The 22,844-nt window shown below is 42.2% G+C and overlaps 1 pseudogene; it reads left to right on the top strand.

Annotated features, from left to right (window-relative positions):
• Window positions 1–21,198: 21,198 nt before the first annotated feature.
• On the top strand, window positions 21,199–22,620 carry LOC123459425 (annotated as a pseudogene).
• The last annotated feature ends 224 nt before the right edge of the window (window positions 22,621–22,844 follow it).

The following is a 22,844-nucleotide window of genomic DNA, read 5'->3' as shown; positions in this document are numbered from 1 at the left end:
CCATTTACAACTCCCGAGACCAAAATCAAACCTTGTTACTAGGTAGGAGGACAGGAAAGGCTGAGGGAACTGGAGGAGCCAGAGGAGCTGTTGGGGACAGGTCAGCTATGGCATCCAGGTTAAAAGCAGAGGCTGAGGATAAACATGGGGGAGAGATTGAATGAGAGTGCATTCCTGAAACGTTGGCTAAAGGGATCTGGTGAGAAGAGCAAGTAGAACAGACAGAAAGCCACACAGAGTTAAAAATAAGGTATTTCAGACCATTTGCCAGCACATTAGCAGAACTTTTTAAAATCAATAAGAATTTGGAAATCAAAAGTACCATTCTCAAAATACTTCCTGTTAAGATGACGGCATAGGCAGCACACCAAAGCAGGCTAGGGGGGAAAGCACCAAAAAAATTCAGCAAAATACACACTTTTAATAAAAAGTTAGGTGTATAGGAAATCGAAATGGCAGTGGAGAAGAAGAGAACCAGAGCTTGCACAGGCCGGCAAAAGTGGCCCCGGCAGGTGACAGCACACCAGAAAGCTGCCAGGCTTGGTTCCAGCTGCAGGAAAAGCCAGGTCAGGGGATCTTCCACTCACTCCAGAGCTCGCTGCAACTCAAGAAACGTGAAGGGAGAGGAACAGTGAGTAATAGAGGAGCAGACCATGATGTAGAAGAACATGTGGAACAGCAAGAGAACTAAAACAGCTGCGGCTCCCTCCCCTCCCCCACCACCTGTGCCCAGCTCCAGCAAACAGAGCAGTGGTCCTGGGACCGGCCATGCCAACTTGAGCCGACAGAGGGATCCAAGCAGGAGCAGAGTCCAGCAGCAACATCAGCAGCTCCAGCACCAACAGCAGTGGCAGATCCAGCAGCGGCCCCAGCAGTGATGACAGATCCAGCAACAGCAGGTTCAGGAGCAGCGGTGGCGGTTCCAGCAGCGGGGGTGCTGATCTGCAGGGCCACAGTTTCCAGGCTCGGTTTGCCCCACAGGAAAAGCAAGTGCCCAGCTCCAGAAATCAGAACAGCAGCCCAACGACCCAGCCAGCAACCTGACTGGGACCAAAATCATCCAAAAAGGTAACTGGGATTGCAACAGGGAAGTTTCTTACTTGGTCACAAGCTGACTTGTATCCCTCAACAGACCAGAATTCTTAACCACTTTGTTGATAGAGGAACTGGTAATTATAATAACTACTCTTGCATAAATATTCAGTACTGATTTTGATTGAATGTGTACAGTGTTTAGTTCAACTTCAGAATCTACCTGTATTTTATTCCACTCAGCCTACTTGAATACTCCCATAGCAGGGAAATTCAACCCCCAGGAACACCTTTGTAGATATTCAGAGTCTTAAGAGTCACATCTAACACCTTAAGCTCATACCCTTAAGATATATAACATCAAGTCAATTGATGTATCTAAGAATACACAGCTAGCTAGAAAATCCAAGCTTTAACTTTATCTAAGATGCAAAAAAATATACATTATAACACAAGAAATTCTAAAAAAGCAGGACAATATAAACCCACCTAAAAGTATTAACGCATCACAAATGACCTCCAGTAAGAACTGGTATAGAGGAAATGCCTGAGTACGATTTCAAAAGAATGATTGTAACTATGTTCAAAGAAGTCAAAGAACAAATCAAAGGAATCAAAGAGGAAATCAAAGAAGATGCAGGACACCAATTTAATGAAATAAAGAAGGCAATACAAGACATAAATAAGGAAATAGAAATAATAAAGAAAAACCAGTCAGAATTACTAGCAATGAAGAACACAGTTAATGAAATAAAAAAATTTGTAGAAAAATCTCACCAGTAGAATGGATGAAGGAGAGGACAGAATATCTAAGCTAGAAGACCAGGTGGCAGATCTAATACAGGCCAACAAAGAGAAAGACAAACTTATAGAAAAGTATGAGTGGGAATTTCAAGATATTCGGGAAACTATGAAAAGATCAAATATTAGAATTCAGGGCATAGTAGAAGGAGAAGAATTTCACTCAAAAGGCATAGTAGGTGTCTTCAACAAAATCATAGAAGAAAATTTCCCCCAAATTGGGAAAGAGGTGCCAATGCATATAGAGGAAGCCTTTAGAACCCCAGCCAGACAAAACCTGGAAGAACCTCTCCTTGTCATATTATAATAAAACTACCAAACACACACACCAAGGAAAAAATATTGAAAGCAATTAGAGAGAAAAATCAAGTTACCTACAAAGGCAAGCCCATCAGGATTTCAGCAGATTATTCAACACAAACTTTAAAAGTCAGAAGGGCTTGGAGTGATGTATTCCAAGTTCTGAAAGATAACAACTCTAAACCAAGGTTACTTTATCCTGCAAAGCTATCCATTCAAATATATGGAGAAATAAGGACATTCCATGACAAAAGCAGGTTAAAGAAGTATTTGAAGACAAAACCAGCTCTGTAGAAAATACTTGATAGGATCCTCCATGCTGAAGAAAAGGAAAAGCACACATATAAGGAACCTGGGAAAAACAAGCAATACTAGTTAACACAAGACAGCAAAGGTAGAACTGGAAACACACACACACACACAAAATGGCAAACATAAATACACACCTTTCAATAATATTTCTTAATATCAACGGCCTCAATGCTCCAACCAAAAGACATAGGTTTGCACACTGGGTTTAAAAGCAGGATCCTACAATTTGTTGTCACCAAGAAGCACATCTTTCTACAAAGGATAGTCATTATCTTTGGGTGAAAGTTTGCAAAATGGTGTTTCAAGCAAATGGGCCTAGAGAACAAACAGGGATGGCTATCCTAATATCTGACAAGGTAGACTTCAGTCCAACATTGGTCAAGAAAGATAAGGAAGGTCACTTTATATTGATTAAGGGCACACTCCAACAGGAGGACATTACAATCCTAAACATATATGCACCTAACATGGGGGCTCCCAAATTCGTCAAACAAACACTATTAGAACTAAGGTCACATATAACACCAAACAAAGTGGTGGTGGGTGACTTTAACACCCCACTCTCATCAATTGACAGGTCATCCTGGGAAAATATAAACAGAGAGGCATCTGGATTAATGAGGTCATAGAAGGAATGGACCTAACAGATATATACAGGATAATTCATCCAAATGCTGCAGAATATACATTCTTTTCAGCAGTCCATGGAACATTCTCTAAAATAACCATATATTAGGACACAAAGCAAATCTTAACAAATTCAGGAAAATTGAAATAGAAAAACAATCCAAAAATTCATTTGGAATTACCAAAATCCTTGACTATCTAAAATAATACTAAGCAACAAAAATAAGGCTGGTGGTATCACCATACCTGATTTTAACCTATACTACATAGCCATAGTAACAAAACAGTGTTGTACTGGCACAAAAACAGACATATAGATCAGTGGAACAGAATAGAGGACCCAGATATAAGCCCAGGTAGCTATAGCCACCTGATATTTGATAAAAATGCCAAATTACTCATTGGAGAAGAGACAGCTTCTTCAGCAAATGGTGTTGGGAAAACTGGATAAATATCTGAAGAAGGATGAAAATAGATTCTTTTCTCTCCCCATGCACAAGAATTAAGTCCAAATGGATTAAAGACCTTAACATCAGACCTGAAACTCAGAAACTGCTAGAAGAAATAGTAGAGGAAACCCTTCAACATATTGGTCTTGGCAAAGACTTTCTGAATACAACCCCAATTGCTCAGGAATAAAAGCATAGATTAATCACTGGGACCTCATGAAATTACAAAGATTTTGCATTGCAAAGGACACAGTGAAAAAAGCAATGAGGCAACCTACAGAATGGGAAAAAATCTTCACCAGCTATATATCTGATAGAGGATTAATATCTAGATACAAAGAACTCAAAAAGTTAAATAATAACTAATCAAACAAGCCAATCAAAAAATGGACTTTTGAGGTAAATAGAGCATTCTCAAAGGAAGAAATATGAATGGCATATAAATATCTAAAAAAATGTTCTACGTCACTAGTCATCAGGGAAATGCAGATTAAAACTACATTGAGATTCTATCTCACTCCTGTCAGATTGGCCACAATCATGAAAACAAATGATCATAAATGTTGGCAGGGATGTGGAAAAAGAGGAACCCTCCTACACTGCTGGTGGGAATGCAATCTAGTCCAGCCATTGTGGAAATCAGTGTGGAGGTTCCTAAAACAGCTAAAGATTTATCTACCATATGACTCAACTATAGCACTCCTAGGCATTTATCCAAAGGACTCATCTCATTTCCTTAGAAGTACGTTCTCAGCCATGTTTATTGCTGTTCAATTTATAATATCTGGGATATGGAACCAGCCTAGATATCCCTCAACTGATGAGTGGATAATGAAGATGTGGCACACTTATACAATGGAGTTCTACTCAGCGGTAAAGAAAACTGAAGTTATGAAATTTTCAGGAAAATGGATGGATCTGGAAAGGATTATACTAAGTGAGGTAACCCAGGTCCAGAAAGCCAAGCACCACATGTTCTCCCTCATATGTTTATCCTAGATAAAGATGATTGGTCTTCTGCATGAGAAGGAAAATATTTAGTAGCAGAGGCCAGTAAGTTATAAAGTAGATATAAAGGGAAGAGAAAGGAAGGGAGGAGGGTACTTAATAGGTTGGTATTGTATATATGTAAGTATAATGACTGAGATGGGGAGGTAATATGATGGAGAATGGAATTTCAAAGGGGAAACTGGGGGGGGGAAGGGTATTACCATTGGATATTTTTTTATAATCATGGAAAATGTTAATAAAAATTTTTTAAAATTAAAAAAGGAACACTAAATAAATAAGCCAGTAATATTTTTAAAAAAAAAATCAGTACCATTCTCAGGCCATTTGGACCCTTTGTCCAGCTTATATTGTGGCCAGGCAGAGTTGCAGGGAAAGATAAGATGTTGTCTCAGAGTTGTAGAGGCTTTAAGTGCTTAAGGAGACAGGGAAGGAACAAAACAAGGGTGAGAGAGAGGAACCAGGGCTTAAGCTGGGCTTACATAAAACACCAACTTGACTCCATCGGGTGAACATGGCCTGTACCTCCCATGTGGGCAGAGGCTTTACAGGTCACAACTGTCAGCTTTTTATCCTGTTAGTGGGCAAGGTAGACAATTGTGCTTCCAATGGCAGAAGCCATTGGCAGGGAAAGATGAGACTTGAGGAGGGAGAGGGAGGAAGAGAGTCCCATGATGGTACAATTGAACCATTAAGAGCCTCTTAGGGTACAGCAGACCAGAGAGCAAAGACACAAAGTGTCAAGAGTGCATCTTTCCTGAGACCTGTGGTTGGGGCCCAAAAGTGTCTGAAGGGTGTAGCCTGGCATGCCAATGTTGGGCCTTGAAAGGCCTGTGCATGAGGCCTAATGGAACTTCCTGAGCCTAACTAAAGTTTGGCGATCTGCCTCTGGCCACCTATGACTCAGCAAGATGCCTAATGTCTTCTGGCCTGCTACTTCCGTGTAGGAGTTAGAATTCCCATGCGCGCACACTTGGGACCAATCATCTCAAAAGTCACGGTTTACTATTGGACCTTACCTCTCCCACCGTCCTAAAATCTCCACCCTCATTTTCAATATTCTATAAGTAACTGCTTATAACAATAAAGCAAGTTCCTGCTTCAACAAGACTCCCGGCTTGGTGGTTTGTTCCTGGCCGTTGACACCCAACCTACTCCTCAACCCTGTGGGAGTAACCAGTGGGCCTGGTCCTTCCTCAGCACTGCTCGCCAGGGGAGCCCAGCATCTGGTGCCCTACATGGGGTGACAGGAACCTGGCAGACTAGTGCCCCATGAGAAACATTCATTGAGGAGGTCAATCAGTATTCAGGTGAGTGTACCCTCATAAGTTATGAGGCAGTCTTCAGATTTGATGTGCTAAACTTTACTTGATTTTTGACATCTCTCCATTCCTTTTCTCTTTCCTTTTATTTTCAGTTTGCTGGCAAGCTGCATCCGCAGCTTCTGTAGTTCTGAATGGGTCATATGTCCCTGGTGGACACACAGTGTGGGCACACCTGAAAGAGACTCAAGGCATATTACCCCCTAATTTCAGTGAGGGCTCCATCCTAGAAGATGAAGCTAATCTGCTGGGGAGACCTGCTCCCATCTGAACAGTGTTTGGTATCATTGAGCTGTCCCCTAAGGACACAGAATCATCTGGCCATCACAGATCTAAAGCTGAACTTAATTCTGCAGCACGTTTACCTATTTTTTGGATTTTTTCTGTTGGTATTATACTCATGTGTCTGTGGGTTGCTAGTGCCCTAATTTTGTGGAAATTCCTCTCTTGACTTTATAATATGGGACAGTCTACCTCTAAAACCAATCCTTCTTTAGAATCTCTCAAGGCACTCCTAAAGAGTAGGGGGCTTGATTTGACTTATTATCAGGCTCAACAGACCTGGGATTGCCTTCTTAAGCTGGCACCATGGCTTCTGGAAGGAAACTCTTTGATTGGGACACTTGGGATAGGGTAGAAGCCCTTGCCTGTTGGGCACATGTGGAGAAGGGTCAGATATCCCCCTTGGGGGTCCTCCCTACAATCTCAGCCCATAAGGGCTGCTTTCCCCCAAGACCAACCAAACAAAAACAAACGACAGAAAAAAGAAGAAGAAGAAGAAGATAGTATGCAGCCTGATCCAGCTACTACTCCGGGAGATTGGAGATACAACCTTAAAAACCTCAGAAAAGGGAGCGACAACTTTACACCCCTCACTTGATCCCTTTGAGCATACTCTTGGCCTCCCAGGGGGCCTCCTCGACCTCCTCCATCGACTAATCCTTTCTGGACCCCCTCAACCTCCCCTTCATAGTTGGCCACCAAGCCACCAGAAAATAAAGCTACTTTTCTATTTCCTGTCAATCTAAATCATGGGGGCAATCGTCCTGCTGCCTGGTATCCATGGGAAGCTCAGGACCTCAAGGAGGTTAAAAAGGCAGTCTTGGAGGATGGACCTAACTCTCCTTGTGCTGAGACTTTGTTACAGAGACTTACCCATCAACCATGTACAACCCAAGATTGGAAAAATCTAGTCAAGGCTGTCTGGTCGGGTCCCCTAAACATTAAAGGGTGTGCCTTTTTAAAGACAAATGCCATACACAGGCAGAGTGAAACCAAAGTCAACATCCCCCTGTGCCAATAACTTTTGGAATGCTCTCCAGTGCCTCTGATCAATATGCTACAGGCATTCAACAGGCAGCTATACCTGACCCATATAGGGACCAGGTCAGGGCACTGGGCTTGGCGGATTGGAAACGGCTTCACGAGGGGCCCTCTGAATGCCCCTTATGGGTATTACTCACAAACCATCTGAGGACGTGGCTACATTTATATTTAGGGTGGGAAAAAGTCTCCAAAGAAAATTTCCCCCAGGGGCATTATGGGATCAGTTTACTAAAATGTTGGTCTGGGAAGGGATGATGGCTGATCACCAGATTGCTTGTGTGGGTCTCAGGGACAGCTCCATGAGTGGATGGATTGTAGCTGCCAAGGACGTTGGCACTATCTCCTATCAGGCTAGGGCCATGGCTGCTGCCCTTCAGGAAAATAGACAAAGAGTCTTGGCTACTATGTCTGCGCATTCCAATTAAATCCTAAAAAGTCAACATGTTTCAGCTGCAGGGATGGGGCCATTTTAAAAAGGAGTGCCCCAACAAAAGAAAACCTTTCCTGCCCTCTGGGGGAATGACTAATGTCCCTTGCAAAGGTGGTCCTAAATGCAAAAAGGGTTTTCCTTGGGCTAGGGAGTGTCGGTCAAAATTTGATATACAGGGAAAGCCTTTAAACTCCTTCTGGTGCTCTCCCCAGCCCTGTTAAATAAAGGGAAAGAGACCATCATGGCCCATTGGACCATTCCTCTGGTTCTCAGCCTTAGACCCAAAATTATTTTAAATATTGGCAATAAAAGATTCAAACTTCTCATCGACACTGAAGTGGACCGAACGGTCCTGAGGAAGGAGGAAGTGCCCCCCTCTTGGCAGCTTGTGCCCAGTGCTCCCCTACTGGCCTGCAGTCTACTTCCTTGGAGACTTCCACTTGGCTCCCTTGGACTGACCCAGGTAGAGGCAGGGAAGAAGTCTGCCCTCTCGTGGTGACTGGGCTCACTGATAACTTACTGGGGCAAGATATCCTTGGAGATGCTGAGGCTTTCACCACTACTGACCACAAGGCCTTTTATAATGATTTGTTAGATGAAGAAGAATATCAACCAGAGTTTGAGGAAGGGAGGGAATGCCATCCCAATTATAGAGATGACTCTTACTTTGAGCAACTTAGACAGGAGTATTCCAATGAAAACCCCCAATTCCAGGGGACACTGCCCAGCCCCCCGCCTCCTGCTTAAAATCCAGCGGAGACTGGGGGATCCTATATGGGTTGAACAGTGCCCCCTCCCCTATCCTAAGTTACACCAACTCCACATACTTATTATTCAGCCATTGGAGGCTGGACATATCCATCCCTCCACTAGTCCCTGGAACTCTCCTGTCTTTGTCATAATAAAGCCTAATGGATCCTGGAGATTTCTACATGATTTAAGGAGGATCATTGAATGCATGAACCCCTTTGGAACCCCCCCAGAGGGGACTTCCATGGATCCCAGCTATTCCCAGTATATACCATTTCACTATCATTGACATTAAAGATCTCTATCCCTCTCCATCCAGGAGACATGGAGAAATTTACATTCTCTGTACCTGCTGTTAATTTTTGTGGCTCAGACAGGAGGTTCGAGTGGACTGTCTTAACTCCGGGCATGGCTAATAGCCTACCCGTTTGTCAATATTACCTGTCATCCATTTTCTCTTCCCTTATCAATCTCCCCAATACTTTATTTTATGGATGATATTATTCTTGGGTGCTTAGATTCCTCCACACTCCAGGACCTTACTCATCAATGTTTAACTATCCTTCATTCTCATAGCTTTAAAGTAGCTCCTGAAAAGTTTCAGACTGTGCCTCCCTTTAAGATCTTGGGCTTGATCCTTACCCTAGATACAGTTCCTCCTATTAAACCACAACTTTATATTCAGGATTCCTACACCTTGCCTCAGCTCCAAAACCTCTTGGAGGAAATTAACTGGATGAGGCCCTGGATACCTATAGCCACTGAGGAATTATCCCCCTTGTTCAACCTACTAAGGGGCCTTAATCTCTTGTCCCAAGTAACCCTAACACCTGGGGCACTCCTTTTTAAAATGGCCCCATCCCCATAGCTGAAACATGTTGATTTTTTAGGATTTAATTGGAATGCGCAGACCATAGTAGGCAAGACTATTTTCCTGAGACAAGTCTTCCATAGAGTCCAAGAGGCCATAGATAACTCTAATCTCAAACAATTCAAGCCTGATCTCCCTATAACCCTTTATCTTTTTCCTGGGAAGACCATGACCACTGCTCTGTTGGCTCAAAAGTGTGAGACTATTCTGTGGATTCACCTCTCGATTGGTGGGGCCCCTAGAGTCTATTCTTTAAGTAACCAAATAGCTGATTGTATCATCAAAGGAAGGGAAACTGCCATTAGAATCTTTGGTATTGAGCCTCACTCCATCATTACTCCATGCAACATAACTGATTTCACTTGGCTCCAATGAAATAATGTAAGGGTCGCTATGGCACTAGAGGGGTTCCTGGGTACCATTGACTGCCATTATGGCCCTCATAAGTGGATGAGCTCCTTCTCTATGTTGGAGTGGAAACCCCCAGGATTTTTCTAACTCAACCCAGCCCTGACTTCCTTATTGCCTTTACAGATGGGGGACCCTTGGGGGCTTCCCTGGTTTTATATCCCCCCTTTAAACTCAGGGCCAAACCTGAGCCCATCAAGTCAATCTCTCAGGAAATAGAGGGATCAGCACAGTACAAAGAGCATTTTGCAGTTGCTCTGGCCCTACATACCATTCAAGAGTCATTCAACTTATTTTCTGACAGCCTCTACATGGTAAATTTATTGCCCAACCTTATTGAAGCACTTATTAGAATTGACTCCAACCATATATCCCTCTTAATGATCCAGGCCCGCACCCTACTCAGAGAGACCATCCCATCTACATACAACAACTTCAAGGCCATCAAAATTTACCAGGTTTCCTGTCTGAAGGAAACAGCTTGGCCAATCAGTTGGCCTCTGTGACTCACTGTCATACTGTCTCAGAGGCTATCCAATTTCATTCACTAACCCATGCCAACTGGACAGAAACAGAAATTCCTCCAAATACCAAATAAAGATCTTAAAAAGATTATTAGAACATGCAAGTCTTACCAACCCTTCCTCCAGATTCCCCCCCTCCAAACTTCCAGGAGTAACCCTCCCATCTTTGGCAGATGGATGTTACTCATTATTCCTCCTTTGGAAAACTTAAATATATATTCTTGTCAGTTGATACTTTCTCCCATGCCTGTTGGGCATCGGCACATGCTGGGCAGAAATTTAAACATAATGTTAGTCATATGCTTCAATGTTTTGCCACTCTCGGGCTGCCTGATCAAGTAAAAACTGATAATGGCCCCTGCTTTGTAAGTAAAAACTTTTACAAGTTTCCTCCAGACATGGCAAATACATGCCACAGGCATTCCATATAACCCTCGAGGCCAAGCCATCATGGGAAGATATAACCAAACACTTAAATCACAATTACAAAAACAAAAGGAGGAATCACTACCCCCCCCCATGATCAGCTAAAGGAAGCAATATTCACCTTAAATATCTTAAATTTTTCTAGAAATGAAAAAAAATAAAATGTCTCCATTCCAAAAACATTGGTCATCCTCTGTCACATACAGCTCAGTTAAGGTCAGATGGAGAGACTCATTGACTGGGGCCTGGAGAGGACAAGACCCACTCCTCACAGCAGGGAGAGGGATTGGATGTGTCTTCCCTCAAGATGAAAAAAGACCCATTTGGGTACCAGCAAGAGACCTAAAATATTTGTCCCAACAAGGGGACACTGACAATAACCCCTCCAAGGAGTGTTCCACCCCTGAGGATTGTTTCTCTGCTTTTTTTCCTCAGGAATGATTGGAGATGTGGATGCTACTTCTTTTCCTGATGCTGGCGATGCTCAATCCTCCCAGTAATGAAGGGTTTGGAAACCCACATGACGCCAGAGCCATCTTGGCCAAACAGATGGGAAAACCTTGTGAATGTCAGGGAGGAACACATAAAACACTTCTATTTAATGGAAAACAAATCCAAAGGGTAGACTGTGGTAACAAAATAACATATAATTTTTTTTTGATCTCTCTGAGAACCAACATCTCCCCCTACACTCCCATTCTAATATGTGGGTATGTATAAAGAAACATAAAATTATACCTCAAGTGGATGGCAAGCCAGGACCCTGCCCTTGCACCACCTTTTATGAGACAATGCATTCAGCTTGCTATACTGTTGCACAACAATGCACCTTCAGTGAGAAATTCTATTGGACTGGTATTAGGACCAGAGAGTGCTCTGGATGTGCCAGCAGGTAGATAATAAGTGACATGGAATATGCCTCTGCACCTTGCTCTGGTGAGACAGGCCACACAATTTGTTGGAACTTTCAACCCCCCATCGGTTTTTTGGATGGAGGGGGAGTTAAAGACAAAGTTAGATAACAGCAGGTCAATAAAAAAATCATATTATTTTAACTCAGTACCCAGAGCTTAATTATCTTTAACTTAGCCCTCCCCGAGAATTGAGGAGACCACAAACTCGACCCCCTTATGGAGACTCTTTTTACAGTTAGTTTTTTTTAATTAATTAATTAATTAATTAATTAATTTATTTATTTATTTATTTATTTATTTATTTGAGAGCGACAGACACAGAGAGAAAGACAGATAGAGGGAGAGAGAGGGAATGGGCGTACCAGGGCTTCCAGCCTCTGCAAACGAACTCCAGATGCTTGCGCCCCCTTGTGCATCTGGCTAACGTGGGACCTGGGGAACTGAGCCTCGAACTGGGGTCCTTAGGCTTCACAGGCAAGCGCTTAACCGCTAAGCCATCTCTCCAGCCCTACAGTTAGTTTTTACCTTACTTAATCAAACAAATCCTTCTCTTGCAAAAGACTGCTGGCTCTGCCTCTGAGCAGGACCACCCAGGCCACTAGCAGTGGTTACTGATTATAACTCACTACTCAAAAAATTTGCTCAGCCACACTCCCTATTCCTGTCCAGCTCCTTCCAATGTCCACTTCTAAAACCTGTATTTGGGCCTCACCTTCCCCTGGCAATTCCAGTGTGGATGTGGGCCATATTGTTTATTCCTTCTGCAACTCAAATATAACTAAACCCAATGCCCAGCTTTGCCTACCTCCTGAGATGGCCTTTGTTTGTGGGGGTGGGATGGCCTATGACTTTCTGCCCACCAATTGAACAGGACTTTGTGCCCCAGCCACCTTAATCCCAGACGTAGATATCATTCCTAGAGATGAAACCCTCCCTATACCTTCCTTTGATTATATTGGAGGGAGACACAAGAGAGCTATACAAATGATACCTTTACTTGTTGGGTTGGGAGTAACCACAGGCATGGCCACCGGGACAGTGTTGTACTTGGGACCAATCATCTCAAAAGTCATGGTTTACTATTGGCCCTTACTTCTCCCCCGCCATACTAAAATCTCCACTCTCATTTTCAACATTATATAAGTAACTGCTTGTAACAATAAAGCGAGTTCCTGCTTTGACAAGACTCCCGGCTCTGTGGTTTGTTCCTGGCCATGGACACCCACCCTCCTCCTCAACCTCATGGGAGGAACTAGCAGGCCTGGTCCTTCCTCAGCACTACCTGCTGGGGGAGCCTGGCATGCCAGCATGACTTCCAAGAGGAGGGACAAATCCTGAGGGCAGGCCAACCTCAGAGGAACACTTACCAAGAAAGAGAGGAGACAAAGAAGGAAGGGAAGAAAAGGAAGACCAAATTGTGTTGGATGTGAAAGCTGGTACCAGGCAGAGATGGTCTGAAGACTTCAGAGGGTCAAATGGAGCTTGGTTGTCTGGTCAGGGGAAAGGAGGTCTGGCTGCCCAAGAGGGAAACCAGAAGCCTCCTCCAACTCACATGCACCAGACATAAGGTTCAGGAGTATCGAGACCATGGAGACCAATCTGAAGAAAAGATGAAAGCTTTTATTCAGGAAAAGCACAGGCTGACAGGACTGACACTGGAGCAGAGCACAGTCAACTTGAAATTCCTGACAGTGGGCTATTTAGAGCTCTTCAATGGGGGAGGGGAAGGGGAGGAAGGGAAAAGAACTCCTTTGTTCTTTACACTAACCATTACAAATAGCTAGGGTGTGAGACCAGAAGTGACCAGGTGACCTGCGAGATAAGGGGACAGGAAACCTAGACCCGAGGCATTGTTAGGCAAGGAAAGGATAATGGCTGAGTGGTTTCTTGAGGAATGCGGATAACCTACTTCCTTATGTCTCTGTTGCCCTCCTGCTGTCCTCAGTGACTCCATTTTGTCCTGACCTAACACATTCCATTTAAACTCCATTTACTAACTGATCCCTTCAGTGGTACAGTACCCATACCTGGATCTGGGAAACAAGTCAGAACCATATCCAAACATAAGCCTGCTCTCCATTATCAAGCTACCACCAATCGTGGGCTACAAGACAGCCTACATCTATTAAATTCTTTATAAAAAAGTAAGGTTAGGGTTTGTCTGGTGCTAACTTCCTCTCCATTGGATAATCTGCTTCTCTTTTTAAGATAGATATAGATCCTAAGGAGAGAGCCACCCCACCATACCTCAAAAGGGTCCCAGCTGAAACTAAGAATAATTGGCAAAACAAGCAAGGGTGCTGTTTTCTTGGTGAACAGGGTACCAGCACAAGGGTGAAGGAGATCAACACAGAGAAAAATCAACTCCTACCAAATCAGAGATCCAGAGACCCAGAGGCCCCCCACACCTCATGTCGCGAGCACTCTCAAAGATGATTGGTTGAGAGGATTCCGCCGGCGAAGGTCAATGATACTCAGACACTGGTATACTTGCAAAGGAGTTTACTGGGATGAAAATCACACACAAGCAAGTCCAAACTATCACAAATAATATTATAGCTAATATAATATTCATCGCTACATTACTAACACAAGAATATTTCTAACGAGTCTAACATGTATACGACCTGATGACGCGAGATTTGAGTTGCGACGTTTTACAACATTTTACGACCTGTCCAATGTGGAGTTCGAGCTGCGACATTCGAGCTGTGACATTGTTTACTTTTGGTTCGCTGCGCTTCAAGCCGAGTCTTGGTCCGCTGGCGTAAGCTAGTGCTTTAGCTTACAGATGATCATTCGGACAGCGTTCAGACAGAGTGTTGGGCTGATGAATTCGGATCAGTGATGTATTCGCGGGGGTCTCAGTCAGGACTGCTGAACAACCTTTCAGTCAGTCATAGTGTCGGGGAGACTGAGACAATGGTTGCTGAGCAGCTGGGGTTTTTATACCTTCCAATGCTTATCTAATAGTTTCACACACACATCTGCTAATCTCTACTATGTCACTGCACACAGAGTTTTGCTTACAAGCTTTGACTTTGCATTTTTTTACTCTCACAACAAACTTGTTTATCCTAAACTGGCCCTGGACCATATGCTGGTCCTCACATGCTCATAACATTCCACCCCCTGACACCTGAAATGTAATCAGCATGAAAGGTGTCATGTACTGGTTATCCGCTTCGAATAGGATACCAGAGTTTTCTCACAGGACTGGGGTTTACAGAGTCATATGGTCACCTATCTGATGAGCTTGTAATGTTATAAAAGGGTCTGCATAATTTTATTGGTAAAGCAAGCATTTTCATTCTTCTATAAGTTCTATGCAGTTCGTACCAAGTTTTATAAGTGGAAAATTCTTTAAGCAAATCTTGTAAGAGAGGGCGTAATATTATTCTCATAGACCATGATTGCAGTGATTGTGGTTCTGTAGATGCACTGATTGCAGTGCAACAGTGCCAATCTCCATATAATAATTGCTCAGCTTCTTCCGGTCTAAGTCTAATCATATTTCTACAAAGCTCATAATGGGCATGATTGCCTTTACAAATAAAGCATGAAAAAAGGCTAGCTAAGATATGTAGGAATCTGTCGATTGGATGTCTTTCAACATATTCTGTACTGTGACACATGAAATGAGTAAAGTGTAACAATAAGAAATCGTCAGTTCTAGGACCATTTAGGAATCTGGAAGAATATCTTGAGAGGCAAAAGTGGCAATCTGGCATATCATTATGGCGAAAGTTGAATCCCATGCGGTAAAATAGGTCCATGATGGGTCTAAGGTGTCTGTTGTAATGATGTCTCAGAGTAATGATCACACCGTTCTTCTGGATAAAATCACATTTCCTTCCAGAGGGATTTTTCTTTGAGCGAGGCATATTTCTTTTTCCTTCTGTACCATATTAGTAATCTCAACAAAATTATGCATGCAATAAGTATCATTATTACATACATGATTTCTTTAAACCATTCCCACCATCCACGTAGTGGGGTGCAAATAAAGTCGAGTTGTATCAATCTCGCCATATAATCAAAGAAACTACATTTTTTGATTTGTTGTATCCAGTCCTTATGTATCATAGTATTTGTTCTAATCAATCCGACCAGATTATGTGTTTTAGTAATACTATGAGTTAAAGAATATTGTGCTTGTTGTATTTTCTTGTGGATTGAGTCTAATTGTTTTGAATTAAATTCTACTTTTTCCAATTCTTGTGCCTTGAATGAATAGCGTGTCTAATTCTCTAGTCATTCTTTCTGCTGCTAGTTTATATTGTAGGCACATAAGGTTATTATGATTGGTTACCATTCCTCCTGTGTGCCATAGTTTGTCTCTTCCGTATTCTCTTTTAAAAATTCTATTTCAGCACGCATTTGTTGTTGTAAAATATTTAATGAATCAATAGATCCTGATATAGCTGCCAGGGCCTCTGAAGTATGTCTATTGAGTTGATTTATATGTGTGAGTTCAGCTTTTATGGGTTCTAACATAGCTGCGGCTACACCTCCACCCATAATACCTCCCAGTATGGCTCTTGCAAGGACCGCTCCCAATACCATAAACTGTACAGGTTTCCTTCCCACCTTTATTGGGGTTGTATATTGTAATTGTTGTAGTTTGTCTGTAATGTACTGACAATATTTGGAGGGTGCTTTAAGAGCTTGTAGGTCAACTATCATAGAGATTTTTCTTATTTTAGGATATAATATAATTTTTGCTGGTGTAGTCATATCTGGTATTATCATGGGTGCTGATACCATATTTGGTGGTCCGGGTGGTGGGCATAAATATCCTTGAGGAAAGTGGGCTGTGAATAAATGAAATTCTTCCTTGTTTTGATTAATTGTTCCTCTATAGATTAGTTTACCATCATGTAATAGGGTTATGCCTTCCCAAAGCTTATGTGTTAGAGGGATGTAATATATTTTATCCCAGTCTATCATAAGAGAATTATTTAAGCCTTTGGGTATATGTGGGATCCATTCTGCTTGCATCCAATTTTGTTTACGTGGGTGTAGGGTCCATGTTGGAAAATGGTAGGGATGACCCGTGTGTATAGTTGTATGTGCATTATATGATGTTACGTTTATGTAGTGCAGCCACATAATAGATGTTGATACATTAGATGTATAGTGTGCAAAGAGTTTTGTTGCTGCAACTACCAATTTATTACCTGCAACTCTAAGGTGATAAGTACTATGCGGTAACACATAAGAAATGTTGGTTATTGTTTCTGTAATATTAATTGTTGGTATACTTATTGGGTTGTTTAGGTTGTTGGCGTATCCTATGGTTAAGTTCCTTGTTTCAAGGAAATAAGTTGTTTCATTAAATGATATATCATATGGTATTGGAAAATCATCAATGTCTGGTAAGGATACGCATGCTGGAAGGGGTCTTGTTATTTTGTCAAACGATGTGATTTCTATTAGTGACGGAATACCTGGGATATCCTCTGTGCCATTGTATACACAATGTGAGGAGTTAAAGATGTAAATATTTGTGGTGTTACGTAAGTATAATACTTTGAGGGGTTGTTGTATGATTACATCTGTTAGGTTATCTATTGTCCATTGTGGTACTGAAATATTGTATCTACTATTTGTAAAGGTTGTTATTGTTTTATCTATCTGATATTGTAAGCACAGCACAATTAATGTGCCCTTGCTGGTGGTGTTGGAATTTGTTTTAATAGCTTTGGCACATATGTATTGGGGAATTCCACAAGTGGTCATTAATGAATAATCTCTAAGTTGTCCCCACGGTTGTGGTAATATTGGTGTTAGTATGATTGGAAATCTCCAATGTTCCACTCCTAATGCTAAGATTCTATTCCAAAAGGACCAATCCCAATGATCTGATGTTTTAGCTTCGGGAACTGTATGTTGGTTGTATTTTCTAATATAATGTGTCCGAAGTGGTGTTCCATTATAGTCTATAGGTGTCAAATTACCATAGAAGGGTAAGTTTGGGAACTCAGATACGCATAATATGTTGTATTTTGTAATTTTATGTGGTGAATTATCCCTAATTCCAATTGCCCTGATTTGTAGTTTCTTTAAAAAGGATTTTAGGCATTTGTTCCCCCATGGTTCTGGTAGAGGTGGCATCCCTTCTTTAATAAAGATAGGTGTGAACATATCGTCTACCCATTGGCAGCCTCTAGTTATATTATTCACGAATGACATACGTAAGGGTAATTCTAGGTCATCAAAAAGAAGTTTAGGACCATATACCTCATAATGGGTACATGGGTCTGGTTTTGGTACTGGTATTGGGATGTTACGTGTATCAAAATCTAGGATATCAGTGTCATTGCCATCATCAGTGTCATTATATTCACTATAATGATAGTAGTCAGAGAAGAAGGTTCCTTCTTGAAAAGATTGGGTTGTTCTATTGAACATCAGGCCATGATAATATCCATAACCTTGGAAAATCATTGGTTTAAACCAAGATCTCACAAAGGTTGTGTTCATGGCCATTCCACATGTGAAATATGGGTTATATTCTGTGTTAAATTCTTCCATCTGTGTTTCTACTATCCTGTATTTATTATTAACTTTAATATGCATTTTGTCAATCTTCCATATCCTCCATGCCGAAGCATAGATTGCTATGTGGCTTGTTTTGTTTCCCCATAATTCTATCCCATGACATTTTAATGGGTTTTGCTCATCTAAATTGGTAGCATTATGGAGCATATCTGCCATGAAAGTTTTATAATGATATGAATGTCCTATTGTTTTCCTATATTCTTTGCATCCCATATACCATTGGTATTCCATACAGTAGGAGTATTTTCTCCAAAAGCTAGCAAATATGTTTCTTATTCTGGTAAAAATTCTTATATCACTCCATACTTCTGGAAATCTATTAGTAATATTCTGGGACTTAACCTCATATTTATCCCTAATAAATTCTGTATCTTCTTGGGCCGATGTAATTATTACAATCATAAGAAATGAAACCAACATAATGTGTAATTCATGGCCTTTGTGCCTGGGTGTGCCATGGTGCGATTTTCTACCATGGTGTGGTTCCAAATAAGGAAACAAAAATTCCATACCAGGTCCAATATGGGTAGTGCAATCCAGATGAGCACTACAAAAACGGATAGGAATATTAATGTAAGTTTAATTATCTTGTTCCAGGACCACATTTATGCAATATTTTCTAGTTTAGCTAGTTTGAGATCTCCCTTACCTTGCGTGATCCACGCGTTATTTCCTGTTCCTTGGGCCACAATCTCGGCCTTTGTGATCAGATTATTTTTCTGATTCCTGTGGAGACAGAGATGAGGTCTTATTAAATCTCTGTTTCCCTCCACCGGATATTCCAAAAATGGTTGTAATTTTAGGGCTTCTTGTAAGGGGCTATCTCTGTTTAATCTAGGTCTCTGATTTAATTCTAATGTAGAATATAGTAGTGCTTTTTCTAATGGTTCGCCTATTCTGTGTGTTAATTGTGTTTTTAGCAATCCATTAAAATGTTCTATGGCTCCAGCACTTGTTGGATTGTATGCTTTATGAAAGTCCTACATTATTCCTAAATTCTTTGCTATTCTTTGTGTAAGTGTTCCTGTAAAGTGTGATCCCTGGCCAGATTGAATGACATGTGGTGGTCCATATTGGGCACACCACATTAACAAGGTCATGATGCATGCTTGCTGGTCTGGATGGTTACCTGGTCTTGTCATAGCTAATCCTGTGGTAACATCAACCATAGTGCATGCATATTTATTTCTAAATCTTGGCAATGGTCCAATAAAATCAATCTGTACCAGAGTATTAAATCCCATTTTATGACCAATTTTTCCATGATAATTCTTATTGAACCTCAACTTGCGATTAGGACAATTAACACACATTTTTAAGGCTTGGTTTATAGTATGCCATGTAACCTTCAAATTCCTTTGATCAAACCACTGTTTCAAGGCATGGGCACCAATGTGTCCCATAGTATTGTGGAGATTCAATATCTCCTGTTTATGAATATTAATAGTCTCAGGGGAACCCAGTGTTCCCTGTTCTGTATTTTCTGGGTTTTGTATTTTATAAGTTGTTACAACTTTGTTTTTCAGAGGACCAATGTCCTCTACCTTATATTGTTTTTTGATTTTAATATTGGTTAATAGAGCTGCTAATCTGTCCACAACCTCATTATTCTTATGGGTTTCATCTTGTTTTCCTGTATGGGCATCTACATGATGTACAATAATTTTAACTGTTTCTGAGAATTTATCTAGTTCTTTCCATACCTTATCTGACCATAGTGGTTTACCATTTATTTTCCAGTCTGCTCTACGCCATTTACCTGACCAAAATGCAATTCCACTGGCTACACACCAGGAATCTGTATATAAATTTAGCTCTTTTTTATTTTCTTTTTGAGTTTGTCTTGCAGCTAAAAGTGCTGCAATTACTTCGGCATGTTGTGCAGATTTATCTGTTCCTTGGTCTGTAATAATCATACCATCACTTGGCCTTTAGGTGGCAGCTTTCCACTTTGTTATTAGAGGTTGTTGAAGATCCATCAGTGAACCAAGCATTCGGGATGCCTTGTTGGAACTCCTTAACGCCCCACAGACCAATGGTCCAATCTGGGCCAGGTTCCTTTATTTTAGGTATCACCTTTGGACTTATTAGCCATTCTGATTCCTCTGGTGCTGGTTGTGTTCTCAGTATGTTCTCTGAGTTCTGGGGTATCTTGCCTTGTGTAGACACTTCATTGTGCTTCACAAAGTCATTTAGATACCATTTCCATTGTAGCACCTTTCCTTCCATGGGCAGTCCAGCCCAGGCTTGCTCTGGTGCCTTAATCCAATCCATGATTGGTATTTCCGTTCTCAGAATGACCTTATGGCCTCTAATTAGAGAATGAGTGGTTCTGCATGCCTCATAGGTTGTCCATATGGTTTTCTCAAATAATGAGAACTTATTATCAGACCAAGGAAAGCTTTTACAATAAAATCCAATCGGTGTTAATATATTTCCTTTTGCAAAAATATTCCAATTGCCATAACCTGAAGTAAATAATATTTCAATAATAATAATATCACCTGGTTGTATGTAGTCAAGGTCCTTGTATTGTTTGATCAGTTCTAATATAGTGGTCACTGCTTGTTCTTGGGCTGTTTCCCATACAAAATCTTCAGCCTTTTTTTATTATTTTATATAATGGCTGGAGTATTAGTTGCAGATATGGTATGTGTTGGCGCCAATAGCCGAACATACCAATTAAGTGCTGTACCTGTGTTTTATTTTGTGGTCTCTCTAATGCATGTAATTTTTCTATCACTTCATCTGGGATTTTTGGTCCACTAGTTGTCCAATGTATTCCTAGGAACTTAACTTGTTCTGCTGGCCCCTGGATCTTGGATGGATTAATTGTCCAACCATGATCCCTTAAGTGTTGGATTAATTTTTGGGCTGCAGTAGCCACTGTTTCTTTATCTTGTCCTAAAATCAATAGGTCATCTATGTAAGTTAAAATTTCCACCCCCCGGCACTCAAAGTCCTCTAAAGTGCTAGTATGGATGCCTACTTCAGCCCAGTTTCTATTCCCCCACCTTACCTTCTTATCATCAGTCTTCATGTTCCTTGAATCGCCAAGTCCTATCTCCTGGCTCCTGGGCACCTCGTTTTTCCCTTTAAAATCCCCACTCCCACTTCCTGAATAATAACTCCTCTTTGTCGTCTTCTCTTCAAGCTACAATGTCTTCTGGTCCTCTAATCCAGGACTGCCCCTGCTGACAGACATGGTAAAGAGTCGTCTAAACAGTTGGTTTCAGCACTGGCCCCCAGGAGCCTCTCCTGAACGCTACCTTGGTTTGCCTGGATCTCTAAAGTGGGAAGAGAGAGGCCCAAGTGGGCACGGGCAGTTTTTGATACAGCAGGTGACTCTGAAAGTTCCCTTCTCTGTGGAGTTTGTCTTCAAATCTGGCAGTGCCCAGGCAGGAGGGAACCGAGCCCTGGGGCAGCTAACAGGCAGCCTGCTGACCCAGGTTTTAGACAGCCATGTTGCAGCCTTTAGAAAGCGCTTTGAGAAGATCTTCCAACTCAAAGAGAAGGGCCTGAGCCCTGGGGAACAGGTTTTGGGTCAGGTTGCCCTCAGCGGCCTCCTTGGTGGGATTGGCTACTTCTATGGGCAGGGTCTTGTATTGTCAGACACAGGGGTGGAAGGGTCTGAGCAGAAGGAGGACCCCATCCTTTTCCCACCAGTCCCTCTTTTCTCTGGGGTGCCTTCCCGGTCTTTTTTTCCTCGAGGATTCCTTTGGGATGAAGGTTTTCACCAGCTAGTGGTCCAGAGATGGGATCCCTTCCTCACCCGGGAGGCTGTAGGCCACTGGCTGGGGCTGCTTAATGCTGATGGCTGGATTTGCGGACTTTGGGAACCACACAAAGGCAGTACAGCTCAAGCCTAGGCCCCCTCAGGGACTGGTTCGGGTGGTTGGCCGGCCCCAACCTCGCTTGCAGTGTGTAATGCCTTGGGCTATGTCTCTCTTTTTCCCTTTTTGCTCCGACTGCTGGACCCCAGCTCACCCCGCTTAGGGCCCCTGCTGAGTCTTCTAGCTGACAGCCGCCACCTCTGGAGCCCATTTGGATTGCGTTCACTTGCAGCCTCCAGCCCCTTTTACAACCAGCGCAATTCTGAGCATGATCCTCCCTACTGGCGGGGTGCAGTTTGGCTAAATATCAACTACTTGGCCTTGGGGGCACTCCACTACTATGGGCATCTGGAGGGTCCTCACCAGGCCCAGGCTGCCAAGCTCCACAACGAGCTCCGTGCCAATGTGGTGAAGAATGTGTGGCGGCAGTATGAGGCTACAGGATTCCTTTGGGAACAGTACAGTGACCAGGATGGGCGGGGCATGGGCTGCCGCCCTTTCCAGGGCTGGACCAACCTTATCTTATTGATCATGGCTGAAGACTACTAAAGTGGGATGGGAGGAAGGCCAGGCCACTTACGCCATTCTGGACAGACAAGGTGTGTCTGGCACTGGTCAGAGTCCTTTACACCTTTCTAAGTTCATCTCAGGTGTCTTCTGTCATCCCACAAAGCCCTGGGATGAATGTGAACCCAGTTTATTTTTCTAAATAAATTTGAAAGAACATAAAAAAAAAAAGGCAAAAAAAGGAACTTGTAAACAGGTCTGTTGGTCAGCTATAGGAAGCGCCTGGAGATGTGAGGTAGGCCTGTGACCAGGAGTCTCCAACTTCTCTGCCCTTCAGGAGTTTGCTCAACAATGAAGGCCTTGGGTAATGCTATTCAGACCAGTAGAGCCTCCTTCTGTTAGCAGAGCCTCCTTTTTATCTATCTCCATCTGCTTAAACA

This window comes from Jaculus jaculus, chromosome 3 (assembly GCF_020740685.1).
Source record: "Jaculus jaculus isolate mJacJac1 chromosome 3, mJacJac1.mat.Y.cur, whole genome shotgun sequence".
Taxonomy (NCBI): Eukaryota; Metazoa; Chordata; class Mammalia; order Rodentia; family Dipodidae; genus Jaculus; species Jaculus jaculus.
The sequence above is the reverse complement of the archived record's forward strand: the minus strand, read 5'-3'. Positions and strand labels throughout refer to the sequence as shown.